Here is an 18,263-nt window from a genome sequence, read left to right as displayed (position 1 = left end):
TGAAACGAGCTATTTTCAAACACAAAGAAAGCTTAGTCCTAAACAAGCTCGGTGGTAGAATTTCTTAGCTAAATTTGACATAATTCTGGAGTACAAACTCGAAAGAACGAACGTAGTGGCAGATGCATTGAGCAGAAAGGCTGGGTTGGCAACCTTGATTGAAGATAAAAGTGGGGGTACTGGACGTCGAAGTGACCTCCTTGATAGAATTCGAGAGAGCTTACAAGAAGACCCCATGGCACAACATCTTTTCTCTCTGGTGAAAGAGGGAAATATGAGACAGTTATGGGAACAAGAAGGATTGCTGATAACAACAGGAAATTGAGTATATGAGCCCTGATGGGGATCCTTGGGGTGGGAGATATCGGAGTGCCATGATTTTCCTTGAGCAGGACATCCAAGGCAAGAAATGACCTTTGCGTTGATGAAATGAGTTTATTACTGGCCTCAAATGTGTGATGACGTAGACAGTTATGTACACACCTGTTTGATCTACCAACAGAACGAGGTCATGAATCAGAAGACTGTGAGACTATTGGAACCTCTCCCTATCCCAAGTCGACCTTGGGAGAGCATTTCTATGGATTTTATCGTTAGTATGCCAAAAACCGAGGGGTGTAGTATCATTTTTGTTGTAATTGATAGGTTTTCAAAATATGTGACCTTTGTGTTTGGCCCTAACAATTTTTTAGCTAAACATACAACTCGACCTTTTGTGAAGCACATTATAAAGTATTGGGGCATTTCAGAGAGCATTATCACTGATCAAGATGCTTGGTTTATAAGTAAATTTTAGAGAAAAGTCTTTCGGTTACTAGGTTCTGAATTGCAGTTTTCTACCAATTTTCACTCACAGACTGACGGCTAAACTGAACGTATTAATAGGATATTAGAAGAATACTTGAGGCACTTTATGAGTGCAAATAAAAAAAAATAGATGAAATTATTGGATATCGCTCATTCTGCTATAATCTTCAAAAGAGTGAATCGTCAGGACACAGTCCATTCGAGATCTTAACAAGACAACAACCACAGACACCGCACTCTATAGCTGCACAAGGTCGAAAAAAGGTGCTCTTTGCTTACAACTTTGTCAAGAACTGTCATGATCAAACTAAATTAGCAAAGACATTTCTACATAAAGCTGCTAAGCGAATAAAGAAGTGGGCGGATCAAGACTGTCGACTCACTGAGTTTCGAGTTGGAGATAAAGTGATAGTCAAATTATACCCTGAGAGAACTGCTATCTTTTGGGGGCATCATCGAGGAATCATTCAAAAATATGATGAACCCTTTTCCATCATCCAAAGGATTGACAAGTTAGCATATAAGCTACACCTTCCTACCAATTTTCAGGTTCACTCTGTCTTTCACGTGTGTAATCTAAAGCCCTTCAACGAAGATGAAGAGGATCTCAACCGCAGTCTATCTCAATAAGCTTCCATTGCTCAACGAGCTCCAATATCAATGTCAGCATCAACCTCCAGAGAAATTGAATTCATCATGGATCATGTCAATAATTATCTAGGAGAAGTGAAGAAGTATCTCGTAAAATGGAAAGGACTACCAGAGAGTGATGCTAGTTGGGGAAACTCCATGAAATATTTGCCAATTTTAGCAAACCATTAAAGACTACCAGCAGCAGATCACACCACGGATGACACCAGTTTAGGCGGAGGAGCGTGTTCCAGCCTGCTATGTTGACACCTTTCCTTGATGTAAATACCTCTTTGGTCCTTCATAGTGTACATAAATGGCCTTTGGCCTAATATCCTTCATGAACTACAATTGTTACAGGTCCCTCCCCCTCTCTCACTCTCTTTGTGTAATCTTGAAACTTATGAATATAAGTTACCTTCTCTCTCTGTTGCTCTATTTGAGATTGTGCACGCTCTGTTGTGATTATGCACCCTCATGCATGGTGTTCGTGTTGCTTCCTTGACTCGAAAGGCTGACCTGGTTGGAATCACCAGGTGTTGCGCGGTGCTTCTAAATAAGCCCGTGACAGTTGATGGGGGGCCTTTTAATACATCAAACAAGAGTATCTAGTGCAGAAGTTGGATCAGGTGTGATCACATTGCATATTTTTATGTGTCACTGCAACTAAGAACCCTGCAATTTTTCTCACATAGCTTGTCAATTGTGGGGCCCAAAGTAGATGATGTTTGGAATATATGGCCATAAGGTAATCGTTGGGAGTGTCACCTCCAATGGTTAAATTTTTTTCAAGTAACAAATAACTATTAATCCAAGGGTTGTGACCCCTGAGGTTGAAGGTGCATTTTTCCTTTGGACACAACTCAATCCAACACCCTTTGATGGATACATAAATGGCCTTAGAAGCTGGTTTTCATATAATTGAGATTACAGACATTCTCAAGCATTTTTTCTATCACACCATTTGGGTGTATCATATTTTTTTACTGAATTTTATTAGAACCAACCTATCCTATTACCCGATTTAATTTTTTGACTTAACCTTGAACCTAACATTTCCCACCTAACCCACCTAAACCTAACCCAAGATCCCAATAACATAATAAACTGATGTCCTAAGTTAGGATATATTATATTGACTTAGTATAGACTATGTGCAATATTGACACAAGATGTCTTATAGTCATGAAAGAGTCATAAGAGACTCCAGTTGACCAATTTATATATCAACTTCATGAATAATTGATTCTATGAGATAAAACAACATTGTCGATATGTGATATATGAACAAAAATATAATGAAATTTACCATAGTGGTACTCTAGATAAGAGTATATACTTGTTTTCTCTATTAGGATTATGAATGCATAAGTTTGATGCATTATTTGCACTAAATGTTATGATTAAAAAGATGATTGAAAAGTTTCATATATTTATGTGAAATAGACATGACTTCGATTATGATGGTGATATGTTAGCAAAAGACCTCATGATGTCATAAAAAATTCATAGTGTATGTTAATAAGTCTCAATCATTAATATGCATGTTAACATGAAAACTTATATATCTTAAAGATAGATATTCTCAAGATATTATGAAAAATATATTTTATAAATAGGATGACAAGTTTGTGATCAGAATAAAATTTTATATGTCCTTGAGAGGTACATTGATGATGATTAGTATAACAACTAATATCATAGATAATTTCATAACATGTGTGTTATATCTCATAATTAAATAATTAACCCTTTGTTTTGTGCATGATATGAAAATAGAAAACAATTAGCAAGTGAATTATTTACCTCTATGTGATATGAAAATTGATCAAGACTGAAAGCAAATGACATCCAAGTCTTATGACTCAAAGAAGACTCAAATATTTATAAATAAAAATCTTATGAGGAATGAATGAAAAATTCATAGAATGTGTGACTAACATACAAGTAACATAAGTGTACCCATGCAAAACCTAAAAGTGGGAGCATGATAGCACAATTTGCCTCTTATGGCCAAGTGAGTGATGTTGGGAATATATGGTTATAAGGAGAGGGTCAACTCCAATGGTTACATTTCTCTCAATAAACAAATAACTATTAATCTAAGGGGATATTTCTGATTTAGGTACACCTCAATCCAACACCATTTGATGGATACATAAATGGCTCTAAAAGCCAGTTCTCATATGGTTGAGAATACAAACATTCTCAATCTTTTCCTAAGAATAAGAAAGTACAGAAAGATCAAAAAACTAGAGGTTGTCATTTAAAGCTAGTGCCCTTATCGTTTTACGGTGTAAAAGCACATGGCTTTCAATCTCCATTTCACCACTTTCGCCCATGCACACAGGCTCTAACGGATGATGGGAGATCAAATGCATCAGTACATTCGAAATGAGCAATGCGTTTGCACCTGATGTTTTTAGATCTGTGTACACATAAATATTTCAAAAAGTAACACATATTATGTTCTCTATTTGTCATACACGAGCATTTGGGAACATTAGTAGCCGCCGGATAATGCAAACAAAGCGATGACATTCAGCTTCCTTTGATGTAAGGGGAGCTAAGATGTAAATCATTTTGCTCTTCACGAACAAGCCCTTTTGTTTCACATTGTAACAGGCAAAGCAGCTAGCGCGCAGGAAGTCATACACGAAAAGGCTTGCATTGCTTACAGCTTTCAGCATGTGAATTGAATTGAAGGAGATTTCAGCTGCCAACGTCCCAAAACGTGGGCAACACGTGGTGGGATCAGTGACCTTCATAGAACTTCAAAATCACATGGAGTTAGACTAGATCATGTGGCCTCATTACTAGACATAAAACGTTTTCTTCCAGTGGGCATTCATTCACAGCCAATAATATATCAGATCATACTGGGTACTGCCCAGTGTTAGGATAACTTGATCAAATAACAAGAATTCCTATCCAACTTGTGAGAACAGGAAGAAATAAAATAAGAGAAGTCCTGCAGCTGGTTGATGAAACAGGGCACTATCTCTGCCAAGTATCTATATAGAATAATAATTTCTTGACCCCAGTTGGTTTATAAAATAAGTCTTTCCATAGGGCTCGCTGGAAATGACCTGGTATTCCGCTGGATTGGATCTGCCAGGACTTTCCTGATCACGTCTGCTGTTGCTTCTCTCTGGACTCTCTCCTCCATCCTGCTGCGTGTCTTATCGAATACTTTGGGTACGGTGGGGCTATCAGCATTTTGTAGTACTGTTTTCTGTGGGAGTTTTATATTTCTTGGGCATTTTATTCTTCTTTTTCTGTTGCAGATTTTTCCTGCATTTTTTATTCATGTACTGTTTTGGTAACCTAACGACCTCTCAGCGTTTGCTCTGCCATTTTCTGCTTGAATGAATGATTGTTATTCTTTCAAGGAAAAGAAAAAAACATTATCTGATATATAGTTTTTCCATACTCGGGCTCAACTCAAAACAAAGGTTGGGAAGACCTCCAGCCAACTCCAAATTCAGTGAGCGTCATAACCCTCTTTTATGGTCTTCCTTTACATGTTAAACAGTGAACTGGAGATTGACAATGTGTAGTGTCAATTCTCTAAAGAATATGGACTAGGGTCAGATAAATGGTTGAAACCTTCACGAGGAGGATCAGGTTATATGGCGTATGATGGGGCTTATGATATGTCAATTCTAACCATTGATATCAAAGCCTATAGATCACACCATGTGTCCACCGGATCATATGCTATATGACCTGATCCGGTTATGCACCTTATACTCACCGGTTTTTCTTTCATGCTGCCACATGGTAAGGTTGATGGTATAGCTCATTGAATTTCATTTATTCCCTCCTGCTGCATTTTGTTGTGCTCATTAACTCCGGCCCTAGGATCTATACACTTCATTCATTTTACTTCAAACAGCCTACACCTCATTACTTCTGGCAATTAAATTGGAGTACGGAGCAAAAATAAATGCGTGCGGATCTGGTGAGGTGTACCCCTAACCATGGATGAACAGCATCAAAGAAATGTGATGAAATTGCTTACTGTATGTCATATGGGCTCCACAAAAATTATGTGAGCTTCTCATATATGATATCATAAGTCTAGGGCTGTCAATGGGTTGGGTTTGTATCGGGTATATGACGCAACCTGAGCCTGAATTTTCTACTATGTGGAGGACATTTCGAATCGGGTTTAACCCGAGTGATCTAGTTTCATAGACGGCACTAATGAAGGCATTAGTGAGAAGTTAGTGAGGAGGAGGTTACGTGAATGTGAAGAGTTTATATTCAATATAACATGTGAAGGGTTCACATAAATAGATGCCATGTAAGTAACTCCTCAATCTCCTCCTACTATAAATTGAGGCATAGTTGCTTGACGAGTGAAACCAAGGTATCTTTTTTCTCTAATTTGGGTTCAAAGTCTTGCTCACCATCGACTTGATGGCTTGCACTCATTTTGAGCATCGATAGGCTGAGGAGAATGCCATTCACCTGCGTCAATGCTCCTTTCGTTCATAGCGACTATCGTATGTGTTTTTGCTTTTAACATTCCGGTTTTGGTTTTTTTAGAATGCCAACATTGGCTTATGGGCCCACACCTCGCATTCGCTGAGCATGTGGGTGCATCAGCATTCATACGACACTCGACAAAATTTGTATCGACAAACTTCTATCTTGTTGGACTCTCGTTCGATTTTGGAAAGTCAGATGGTGACTGGAGATGAATTGTAAAACCTGCAAAATTTTGATAATTATCAAAATAAGTAAATGTTACAATTCTTTAAAATAAATACGATAAAGTGATATAGAGTCAATCCAAATGGATCTTGTATCCAAACAGGATCAAATTGATCCAATATTTGGATTCAGATACGACCTATGGATTCAGATCCTGGATGGATCTGAAACCCAATTAGAATCCAATTGAATCTTAATGGACCCAAATATGGTTGAATCTCAATTGAGATCCGAGAATGTAGTTAGAAAGTTCAGAAGATCTAAATATATTTTTTATCCAACTCGTATTTGAGATTCGTAAAAAAAAATGAATTCGTATATAAAAGAATTAACAAAGACCAATAATGCAATAAGAGGTAAAGTAGTGTTATGGCAAGAGGTCTTGCCTAGTTATGAGACTACCTGAGTTCAAATCTCGTTAGCAATATACACGAATTTTAGAAAGAGGACGTGTCTTTTCATCAAAAATGTCATTTTTGGGATTTCAGCCAAAACATCAAAAAGGGTAAATACATTAACGTTGCAAGAATATGCAATGAAACATACAATAGCGCACTGGTGGGGTTCGTTGCCTCTGAGGGAGAAGAACTTCAGTTCAAATCCCTTTGTGTGTTGGGATATTTTTGCTAAGAAGCCTTTTATTACAATTTTTAAAATTCGAAATGGTTCATAACTCCTCATTTAAGAAGACTTTAATAGGAAACTCATTTTTTTAGAAAAGGAAGGTGGAACGAAGGGTCTTGATTGGAAACCCAACCATCCATCATGGGAAGGCTCCCTTCCCACGATTTTTGAAATGGGAAGGGGAAGGTTTCAAAACAAAGGAAATGAAGAGCCTCCCAAATTTCGAATTTAGTGGTGGGGGGTTACAAAACCTCAATTAAGAAGGTCGGTTTCAAGGAAAAAGAAAAGAAAAAAATGAAAGAATGAGAGGGGTTTACAAAAAATAACATTTTGGACTCACCTCCCTCCCTCTTTCACGTTTTCTCTATTCCAGCTACTTCCACCATTGTTCTTCTCTTTGTTTCTTGATCGACTTCGGGAAGAACTAGCAGGGGTTGTGCGGAGCAAGGGGGAAACACTCTCCAGTCCGAGTTTTGTATCTTCAATGAGGTAAGGGTATTTTATCTTTATGCGTATGCTTGGTGACATATAGTACTCGTGTTAATCCTACCATCCGAATATATGTAGGAAAATACATATACTTAGTCGTGGGTGTTAGCATGACAAATCAAAGATCAAACCGATCTTAGGTAGGTGAATAGCGTGTAACATATGGGGTGATGCTGGAACATGTGTTGGTTTGTGCATCAATCCAATTTAAATAGTGGGATTGATAGCACAAGCCTTGTATCGGATTCATGCAAAAATACGTGTATAACATGATGAAATAAGGACTGAATTTTTATAAGTACATATGGATTATAGGTTGTCAAAACAAAAAATTTGATGATGCGTGTCGTTTAAGAGTGAATTGGGTATGCATGAGTTAAGATTGAAGTTTTCTAAAGAAAAAAAAGAAACAATATGTAACTATGAACATGTGTCTTACATGACTCCCTTGTTAGATATGTTTCCAATATATATACACTCGAGAAGTTGAAACAAACTATACCAATTAGCCTTTCAACACACTAAAATCCACCCTTTTTGGACTGATTGAACTCTGAAAGGTTATACTAGATTAGGTAGATCATCCTAAACCAGTTTGACCCTGGGTCAACTCGATCCCGGATGGGAGCGTAGCATGAGTCTAAGGAGTTGCAATATTCTACTGGGCATATATGTTGTGTATAGCAGCATGCTGGGGGGCTAGGCTCTTGCACTATCTCTAGTATGTTAGACTTCTAGATGCCTTGACAGACATTAGGTCTGTGGTAACTATACATGTATGTAGATTCGCAGAGCAGCCATCTACACTATGGTGGTCGACAATATAGCATTTTCGCTCTGTGAATACAATAGTGAGTCTTAGGTGTTGAGCTGGGTGGACAACGACTACTACTCGGGTTTAGGTGCAACGTATGATGTCAAATCGAACCAGCTGAGCAGAGCGGACAATGAGTGTTGTTCGTTCTTACATGATCTGCACCCAATCATTTACTCAGTCTGCACACACGCACTTGACGTCCTACAATCACCATTGTTATATGGTTAATTCCAGAACATTGTAGATGAATGAAATCAAAACATTTTTTTACTACGAGAACTCAGTCTGACGATATGAGGTTCACAATGGTCATTGAAATAATACAACTTAATGCTTAGATGAGTTAATTAGGTAGATCTGAACTCAAATGAATACAAATTGCTATAGATCAAAGTAACTAATTGGACCAACGTATACCCATGTTATGCAACTATGTTTCCAATTTTTGCTGCTACATTACAAATCGCGTAAGCAAAAGAGATTATGCATGTTTCCTGAAGGTGAGGTTATGCTCATACCTGACTCCAATAGACGCTCTAATCCAGTCTGGGATCAGCAGCCCTGGACCGACACCAGTGGGTATGGTCGGGAACGTTGCATCCTGCATGCAGATGCTACAATGATGATCTACCTGGTGGTGGTGGTAGTCTGAAACTCATCAGACTCCTGCCTGCTGGTGTATCCAGTGGGGAGCCAACAACCTCTGTGTGCATCAGGGAACCTTAGGCTGAGGGTCATATTGCCTTTAACCATGACGTGTTGCACTTGACGATGGGGCTACTGCAGGACCAAACCAAATTATAGAGACCAAACCCAGCCAACTTGGGCTGGTATGTGGACAGGTTAGTAGGCATAGCTACCTTGCTGCATTTGGTTCTGACAACAGTTAGCAGATAGCAACTCCCCACAAAAGAAAGGCAATTGGGAAATGCACGTCTCCTTGTGGTGACAACTTTGTAGGGTCAAAAATTAAATGTTATCAAATTATAGTAAGAGTGTATTTATACCAAACAATGTTAGCGATTAAACACACATGCTCAATAGTTTCGCAAAAACATAAATTTGGCATATTGGTTGACACGCATAATAGGTTAGTTTGTTTTAAAAACCTGGTTAAATGATAAAGAAATGCTTATTTCATGATTCTTGTTATTAGAATGAGCGTGTATGTATATGTTCTCGCAAAAATGCATTTTTATTGCATGCATATGAAAATAAGGTTAGGCTACTACTGTGCTTTGACAAAATGAGATATTCATGTTATAAATTGATCGAATATAAGCTAAATATATGATCTATATATGAATGTTACAATTATGTCCAACAAATGGATCACTTATTGTAAATGTATGATATGGATATTTGCACAGTTATGATCATTGCATGTTCATGATTATACAAAAGTTTAAAACTGAAGATGTGGTTTCGCCAAATGTTGATAGTGCCATACGAGCACTTAAGAAATGTTAAAGTTGGGATATGGCATGTGGTAGCATAACCTGTGGGGTACGATACATATACCCTAGCACCAAAAACAAAAGCTAAATTAATACATGATCACATAAATGAAAAATCTAGATTTTGGGTATACCTAAAAGATGGTATATGTTACCAGTTTCTATTGGGATTCTGGGTATACCTGAAAGATGGTATATGCTACTGGTTTCTCAGGGCTCTGGGTACACCTGAAAGATGGTGTATGTTACTGGACCCAAACAAACAAGAATGAAAAATATGCACATATAAAATAAATGTGGAATTCTGGGTATACCTGAAAGACGGTATATGTTACTGGTTTCCCGGGATACTGGGTATACCTGAAAACAGTATATGTTACTGGTTTCTCAGGGCTCTGTGTACACCTGAAAGACAATGTATATTATCGAACCCATGATCTACCTTGGAGAGGGTAGATGGTACAAGCTCCATGGGACACTTATGTTTTGTGAGAGGGAGGTGTCTCACCCGGTCCCCAGTCCTCGAAGTTAGGGAGCCAAGACTACCAATGCATCCTAGATGGTAGATCCAAGTCTTATGCAAAAGTTACAGGGTGCATCCTAATTTTAGTTCTAGTCATTGAAGAGTACTCTCTTGGTCGTGAACCATCCCCTTTGGACCTCCGTACGGCTAGTCATATGGGATATTAATTGAAAAAGCATAACAAACTCTTGTGTGGTCTCGGTTTGTTATGATGTCGAATGTATGTGCGTACCCACAGGGTAATTAATAAGAGAAAACATAAAGTTAGTGCATTTTTAAAAATCTTCAAGTAGTTGCATAATGCTTGATGTTGCAATTTTCAGAGTATGTTGCGATTCATTCATGTGGTGCTTAACTCAGATCTGTTTCCTTTACATGAAAAATGTGATAGCTTAAATGTGAGTCATAAATATGATGTATTGTATATTGATGTCTATACTTTATGCAATATGTCATGAAATGCTTTAATTAAGTGAATTGTAAATCTATATTTGTTCAAAAGTTTGTTACTGCTTATATAAATGTGTAGCACATATACTTGTACATATGACACTGAGCACATTCATATGAATATTATGCTTTTTACTCAGACGGGGTAGTCTGACCCCTTCTGAATTAATATTTTCAGGAAATAAATAAAGGTGAGCAATTGCAGTCGTCGCTGCGGGCAGTGCCATGTGACCATATCTTCTGTGGATGTCCTGAGGAACTCTAATTGTAATAATTCATTAAGTTTGTTATGTATGACTTATAACATTAAAATGAAAGAGTTTAATTTATCTATTGTCATCGCTTCTGTACTATTAATTGTAACCTACCCAAATAAATTGACTAAGGATTTAAATAAAACATTTATGCTGTTGTTTAGAAAAAAAATTTATTCCAAAATTTTTAAGTTAATTATTTGGGGCATTACAGGAATTGACTGGCACACCACCGTCTACGAGCCAGCAATTGTTGTTTTCCTCCCACAAAGGTGGCGATGGTTGCTGCGATGCCAGAATCCCATTTTTCGTCACATTTTTTTGGAGCCCCAGCCATGTGCTTCCCTGTTGTGAACCCCCTTTTTCAAGGCACAACCAGCATGTTGTTGGCTGTTTTCTGTCGCCAACGATGGGCCAATGACAATGGTGACCAACTGCCATCCCCAATGACAATAAGGCTAGATTCCAACAAGAGTGTTAGAAGGGACAAAAATGAAACCCTATTTTTTACCCCTCGTTCGCGAAGTCGATCATTGTCGGCATTGGGATGTCGTCGCTGGCTACATTAAGACCCGTAGTCAGAGGCAACCACAGTTGCTACTATCAGTGGCCAGAAATGTTGGCCGATCGCGATGACCGACGATGATTGGTTGGCGTCAGCTGCAGTTGCCGACCACTTGTGATAGAAGCAACCGGCGGCAGATAAAAAAAGGAGAATTTTTGTTTTTTGTTTGCTTCCGGCTATTGCAACCACCAATGAATGACAATGGAAGATGATGACTGGTTGCCATCGACCACCAGCTGCTTTGGTGGGCCGTCGATGGTGATGACAACCCCAATACCCTTTTTCTTTACCTTTGTCAGCATTTACTGACGCAGGGTTGTTATCATTGAGAGGTGGGGGAATTATTGGTTGGGGAGAGAGGGTAATCATCATCAGTGGAGCTACCGATGCTGGTGGCCATAAGCTTAAATGTGGAGGGGATGTTTTATGGTAGACGTTGATTGTGGCATTCGGTTTATAAGAAATTGAAGGCCATCGGGTCTTAAAGGGTGCCTTGATCTGGGTCAGATCTGGTATCCCGATCCGATTGTAGGCCCAATCCAAACTCGTTTTGGGTGGATTGGGTCTCTGTCGCATTTTCGGGCATGACCAATCCATGAACTGGATCCATTATGGATCGGGTCAGGACCCGATTCATGGGATGGGACCGGACCCAAACCCATTTGGGGTTTCGGGTCTGGGTCTAACCTAATCCAGACTAGACTCACGATCCTAACCCAAACCGAAACCGACCTAGGATCCGAATCTGACCCAGTTTTTTTATGGATCAGGTCTGGACTGGGTCGATGTTCTCAGATTCGACTTGGGTCCTATTTAGATCAGGTTTGGATCTAGATCAAGTTATGGATCTAGATTCGACTTGGACCTTATTTGGATTAGATCTGGATCTAGATCGAGTCTGGATCATGGGATCCAACCCGTGACCCAGTAATAAATAGGTCTGGATCTAGACTGAATTAGGACTAGGGGGATACGACCCAGGATCCATTGGAATAGGATATGAATATGGATTGAATCAGATCAGATCTGAAATAAGTCCATGTACTATATAAAACCTATAAAGAACTGAACCAATTTTGTGATCGATACGTGGTGTTTCGGGATCATTTCAAAGCTATTTTTGACTGGCCTATCAGTTTTTCACCGGTTCCTGAATGTGCAAACCTTGTTTTCCATAAATTTGTGAAGAAACAAGGATTTTCTCATTCGGTTTTAGGGGTTTATGAGCTTTTGTACATGTTTCAGACTAGTTTAACTATTCTAAGACTGGTTCAAGCCCATGGTTGACTGATTCAAGGTCGTTTCAGAGTATTTTTAGATCGGTTCCAGTATAAGGACCTTAGGTTTTACCCATTAGAGCATGTTTTTATCATTTTTTCATGCTTTATATGTGTTTATTATTATGGAAGCACGACTTTTGCATGTTTAATACATGCATTTTATGTTATTTAAGTTATGGATGATATTTTAAACATGAATTATGACTAAATTCATGACATTTGTGATGTATTTTTATCAAAATGTATTTATGCATATAAGTTGAAGCATGGATTTATATTTTTTGATGATATAATACATATTTTGTCATGAATATACATGGATTATCATGTGTGGATGAGCATGCTTCATAATATAAATATGTTTACGATAAAAGATCTTTATTACCAAAATGATCTGAGTTGTGTTGATTGAAGATTCTTTGGATCGTGTTAAAATTCAGTATTATGATTATGTGTGACTTTATAAAATAATGATTCTGCTCAAACATAGATCATTGTGTTTCAAATTCACATAGGGTACAATAGTAGATATGTATACTAGCCCATGATGCATGTTCATACCCAAAGGTACAATGTTTAATTGTCTCTGTTTACATGATCGACTAGTTTCATCAATTGAAGTCAATTTATTGTGAATTGAGGAGACAAAACAACTATAAGTATTATCATTTCTACCAAAGTGAAATGATAATGACCTAATTATGCGTGTCTCAGAAAAAGTAAATAATAAAGGGTCTTAGTTTTTATCTTTTCAATACATAAGTTTTGTTTGAGCAATTATAAGGTCTTTTCTTTTCATTTCTTAGTGTACCAGGTTCTTTTATAATTGATGGTTCTAGTAATATCCTCATTTTAGAAAAATCCAATTTTTTTGATTAAAAAAATAGTATTATTTACTCTGGGTTACATAGACTTAGATTTAGCTCTTAGATATAATGAACCTCTCGCTATTAGAGAGTAGAGTATAGCCGAACAAAAGGCTACCTCTAAGAAGTTTGAGCGTTTGAATAGACTTAGACTGATGTTTTTACAATATCGAGTAGCTAAGAACATTCGAGGTACCATTCCTCACTGAAGAGTAGTGAAGGAATTCTTGAGAGCCGTTAAGGCTCAGTTCATCAATTCTAATAAGGCTAGGGCCAATACATTTATGTCCAAGTTGGTGTCTATGAAATATTCTGGTGATAGTCACATCTGACAATATATCTTACAAATGAAAAATATTGCATTTTAGTTGAATGATATGAAGGTCGCCATTTTAAATTCTTTTCTGTTCTATCGGATTTTAACCTCGTTGCCTATTGAATATAGACCCTTCAAGATCTCCTGAAACACACATAATGATGAGTGTTCTTTTAATGACCTCTTGACCAAGTGTGTTGAAGAGAAAGAAAAACTGAAAAATGAGAGGGTGTCGAGTGCATATATGACCTCTCATCAGGAAAAACATATGCTTGGGAAAAAAGTTTATTTAAAAAGAAGAACAAGAGGAAATCCTTGAGTAGAGTTCAAACTCTTAAGTGAAAGCCATATCTCAGGCAGAAGATTCTTCTATAAAGTGTTTCTTCTGCAAAAAGAATGGACATAAGAAGGTGGACATCTTGAAGCATAAGAAATGACTCAAAAATATATATAATAGGGTATTTATTTTTCATTAGTATAATTTAATTCATGTTTCATTGCAAAGTTGGTGGATTCATTCTGGTATCACGATGCACATTGCCAACTCTTTTCAGGTATTTCTGAACAAAAGGGAACCAAGAGTATGAAAGAAGCATTTTCTCAGAAATAAGATGCATTTGTATGTCAAGAACGTTGAGACCTGACATTTCATAAAGATGTATTTATCTCTATGACTCATATGATGCATTCTTGTGATACCATATAGCATGTAAACTCATATAAAAATTGGATCAAGATAATGGTAAATAACTTTGATTTTGTGCCTTTCTGTGTCAATGGGTCAAATGGGAGAATGTTGAACATTTCGGATCGGGTCCAATCCTGAGTGACCCGGTTTGACATAACGCACTAATGAAGGCATTAGTAGAGAGTTAGTAGAGAGGGGGTTATGTGAATATGAAGAGTTCACATTCAATATGACATGCGAAGAGTTCACGTACATGAATGCCATGTAAGTAACCCTTCAATCTCCTCCCACTATAAATTGAGACAAGGTTGCTTGATGAGTGCAACCAAGGTGTTCCCCTTCTCTCATTTGAGTTCAAGATTTTGCTCACCATCGACTTGATGGCCTGAGCTCATCGTGGACGTCGATAGGTTGAGGATAATGTTGTGCACCTGCGCCAAGGCTCCTTTTGTTCATGGCGATTACTGGTATGTGTTTTTGCTTTTAAGATCCCGGTTTTAGTTTTTTAGAATGCCAATAGTATGAACATAAAAATGTTGGCCGGGATCATATTTAAGTTGACACCAACCCAATATGAGCAATATGCGGGTCGTGTTTGGGTTATGATTTTTTGTGATGTACCTAACTAGATTTGATTGTTTTACATGCATTTTTACTAAAAGTAAACTTTTGAAATTATGCAGATGTGAGCTTAGGATTTCATTCCATAAAACCTGAATGCAAACTTGAACTCATAATTTGTTATTTGAGCGGGTTCAGGTACACCCTAATGGGTTGGGTACGTGGCTCAAAATGGAATCCATCTATGAGTTGAGATCCAATGACCGCATAAGTGTAGTTTGAGTTCAAGTGAAAATGAGTGATTTCCATTGTTTTGCACCCGATACCAAATCTCCCAAAATTCTTTTGAATGGGGGATTTGACATCTGGCCTTTAATCCACAGGATGGGTGGTGGATATTGAAAATCACTATCAATGTTGATTTTCAATATCACCTGATCCCATCTCGATAGGTGCCTGCTTATGTAACACAACCCAATCACATGACAACATTGTTGTAGTGTGATTGGGTGGTATCAGGGAAGCGGGCACTCGTGCGATTAAAAAGAAAAAAAACCCTTCCTTAAAATCTCATTGTTGCAAGTTGTTTTGATAAAATCTGACCATCCACATTTGAATTGTTGGAATCTGAGTTGGGTGTAAATTTTTGTTGGCAAATGAAAAAATCAATGGCTCAAAAAACACTAACATTTTTATGATTAAAAAAATCAAGTTTTTTTTAACATCATTTAAGGGTAGATATTTACTAAATCTATCCACCTACATCCATGATTAGATTTAGTTAAATCAACTTGAACTAGTGAGAGCCCAAACAGGATCTGACAATAGAGATGACTTTGGGAATGACTGGATCCGATTGCTGACTTAAAACCAGGGACCAATGTATTAATGTTTCCATCATTCATATATTCGACCACGAATCACCTGACTCGGACCGGTCACAATCACACAGGCCACCGATGCTACACTGAACTTTATTTGTAGATCTTCCAACGGATCCCAGAACGGATATTGAATTGAATCCTATCATAGAAAAAACTGGCTACTATAACTTACCGATCATTTTCTATATTATCACAATAAATCAAGGAGCCGATATCTGTACAATCATATTAAACGCATCAAGGACGCGCCATTACTAATGCGCTAACAATCACCAAACCATCCAACCAAGCGCGTCGTTACTTCAGTTCGCCTCCCAAGATGATATATACGTATGCATGGTCTCAGCACAGTATTGCAGTTCTATACAGAGTGCAGACCGTAGAGTGGAAGGGAGCTAGAGGGAGCCCTTCCTTTCTCTCTTCTCTTCTTCAATCATGGAGATACCTCTGCTTTCTTCCTTCAATCCCTCTTCCTCAAAAAACCGTGACGACGACACTCCCCATTACGTCTACAAACGCTTCCTGCACTCCTTGTTCAAATCCCTCACTCGAACCCTCTTACTGTTTTCCATCTCTCTGGAGATGTGCTGCTTTGCGTTGGGATGGAACCTCACCTCCCACGTTGGTCCGCTCCTTTTCTTCTTGCTCACGTGTGCCGCCCTGGCCCAGTACTGGCTCTCTCGCCCTCTCCCCGTCTACCTGGTGGACTTCTCCTGCCTGAGGCCACCCTCCCACCTGAGGGTGCCGTTCCACAGCTTCATAGAGCACACCTCCATTCTCGGACTCTACGATCAGGAGAGCCTGGACTTCATGTCGAAGGTCATCCGCAGCTCCGGCCAGGGAGAGAGGACCTACCTCCCGCCCTCGCTGCATTACATCCCGCCAAGAGGCAACCACGTCGACTGTGTCGACGAAGCCCGCATGGTCCTCTTCCCCGTGATGGACGACCTCCTGGCCAAGACGGCCACCTCCCCTCGCGACGTCGACATCTTGATCGTCAACTGCAGCGGGTTCTGCCCCTCCCCGTCGCTCTCCGCCATCGTCGTCAACCGGTATGGCATGCGGGAGGACGTGAAGAGCTACAACGTCTCAGGGATGGGCTGCAGCGCGGGGATCCTGGGCATCGACCTAGCTCGGACCCTCCTGGGCCTCTACCCCAACTCCAACGCCGTGGTTCTGAGCACGGAGATCGTCTCCATGGGTTGGTACCCGGGGAAGGATCGAAGGAAGCTCCTGCTGAACTGCTTATTCAGGATGGGGTGCGCGGGGGTGATGCTGAGCAACAAGAGGGAGGCGAGGTGCAGGTCCAAGTACGAGATGGTGTGCACGGCGCGGACGCAGAGGTCGTTCGACGACAGAGGGTACCTGTCGGCAGTGCGGGAGGAGGACGAGGAGGGCCTAACGGGGGTGACCATCGAGAGGGACCTGCCGCAGGTGGCGGGGGAGACGCTGCGGTCCAACCTCTCGCTGCTGGGGCGCATGATACTGCCGTTCCATGAGCAGGCGCTGCATGGCATCTCGTTGCTGCGCAGGAGGTACGTAGACTCCAGCAAGGAGATCTACGTCCCGGATTTCAAGTCGGCGGTCGACCACTTCTGCATCCCTCCCTCCGGGAAGGGGCTGATCAGGGAGATCGGGAGGGCGTTGAGGTTGAGGCCGTTGGATGTGGAAGCCGCGCTCATGACGCTGCACCGCTTCGGCAACCAGTCGTCGGCCGCGTTGTGGTACGAGCTGGCATACATCGAGGCGAAGGGCAGAGTGAAGAAGGGCGACAAGGTGTGGCAGCTCGGGATGGGCACGGGACCCAAGGCCAACAGCGTCGTGTGGAGAAGCTTGCGGTCCATCGACATCGACGGTCAGGGTTCGACATCCGGTCCTTGGTCCGATTGTATCGATGACTACCCCGTTGTTGATTAGTAGCCTAGCAGACAGCCTAATATGATCATCATTAGCATGGCTCTTTTTTTTTTTTTTTCCTTTTCTTGTGCTAATTTTCTCCACCTTGGTGTGCCATTGTTGATGAAAAGCTGCCAGGGCTAATGGAAATATTCACAAGTGGTACTATTGAATAATAAGGATAGATTAGCCAAACTAAGGACTATTGAAAATAAATGCTATATACTTGCTCCTGGAAGATAGTGCCTCCCTGAATATAATTGTCAACTCGTTCTCCTCTGATTTTTTCAAAATTTTCTTGGAAGCTGTGTAGCGCCACTCCCGAGCCACCGTTTCTGTTCACCGACTAGCAGCCAGTTGTCGATCTGTGCTGAACATAGTTTTCACACATTACAAAGGCACCAGTTTTTTTTTTACTTCGTGCTGAAGAGCAG

The 18,263-nt window shown here is 39.7% G+C and overlaps 1 pseudogene; it reads left to right on the top strand.

Annotated features, from left to right (window-relative positions):
• The first annotated feature begins 16,368 nt into the window (after window positions 1-16,368).
• LOC149828401 (3-ketoacyl-CoA synthase 5 pseudogene) lies at window positions 16,369-17,850 on the top strand (annotated as a pseudogene).
• Window positions 17,851-18,263: the final 413 nt, after the last annotated feature.

Source organism: Nuphar pumila, chromosome 9, assembly GCF_984573655.1.
Source record: "Nuphar pumila chromosome 9, dmNupPumi1.hap1.1, whole genome shotgun sequence".
In the NCBI taxonomy this organism is placed as follows: domain Eukaryota; kingdom Viridiplantae; phylum Streptophyta; class Magnoliopsida; order Nymphaeales; family Nymphaeaceae; genus Nuphar; species Nuphar pumila.
Note: the sequence above shows the minus strand (reverse complement) of the source record. Positions and strands in the feature narration are given on the sequence as shown.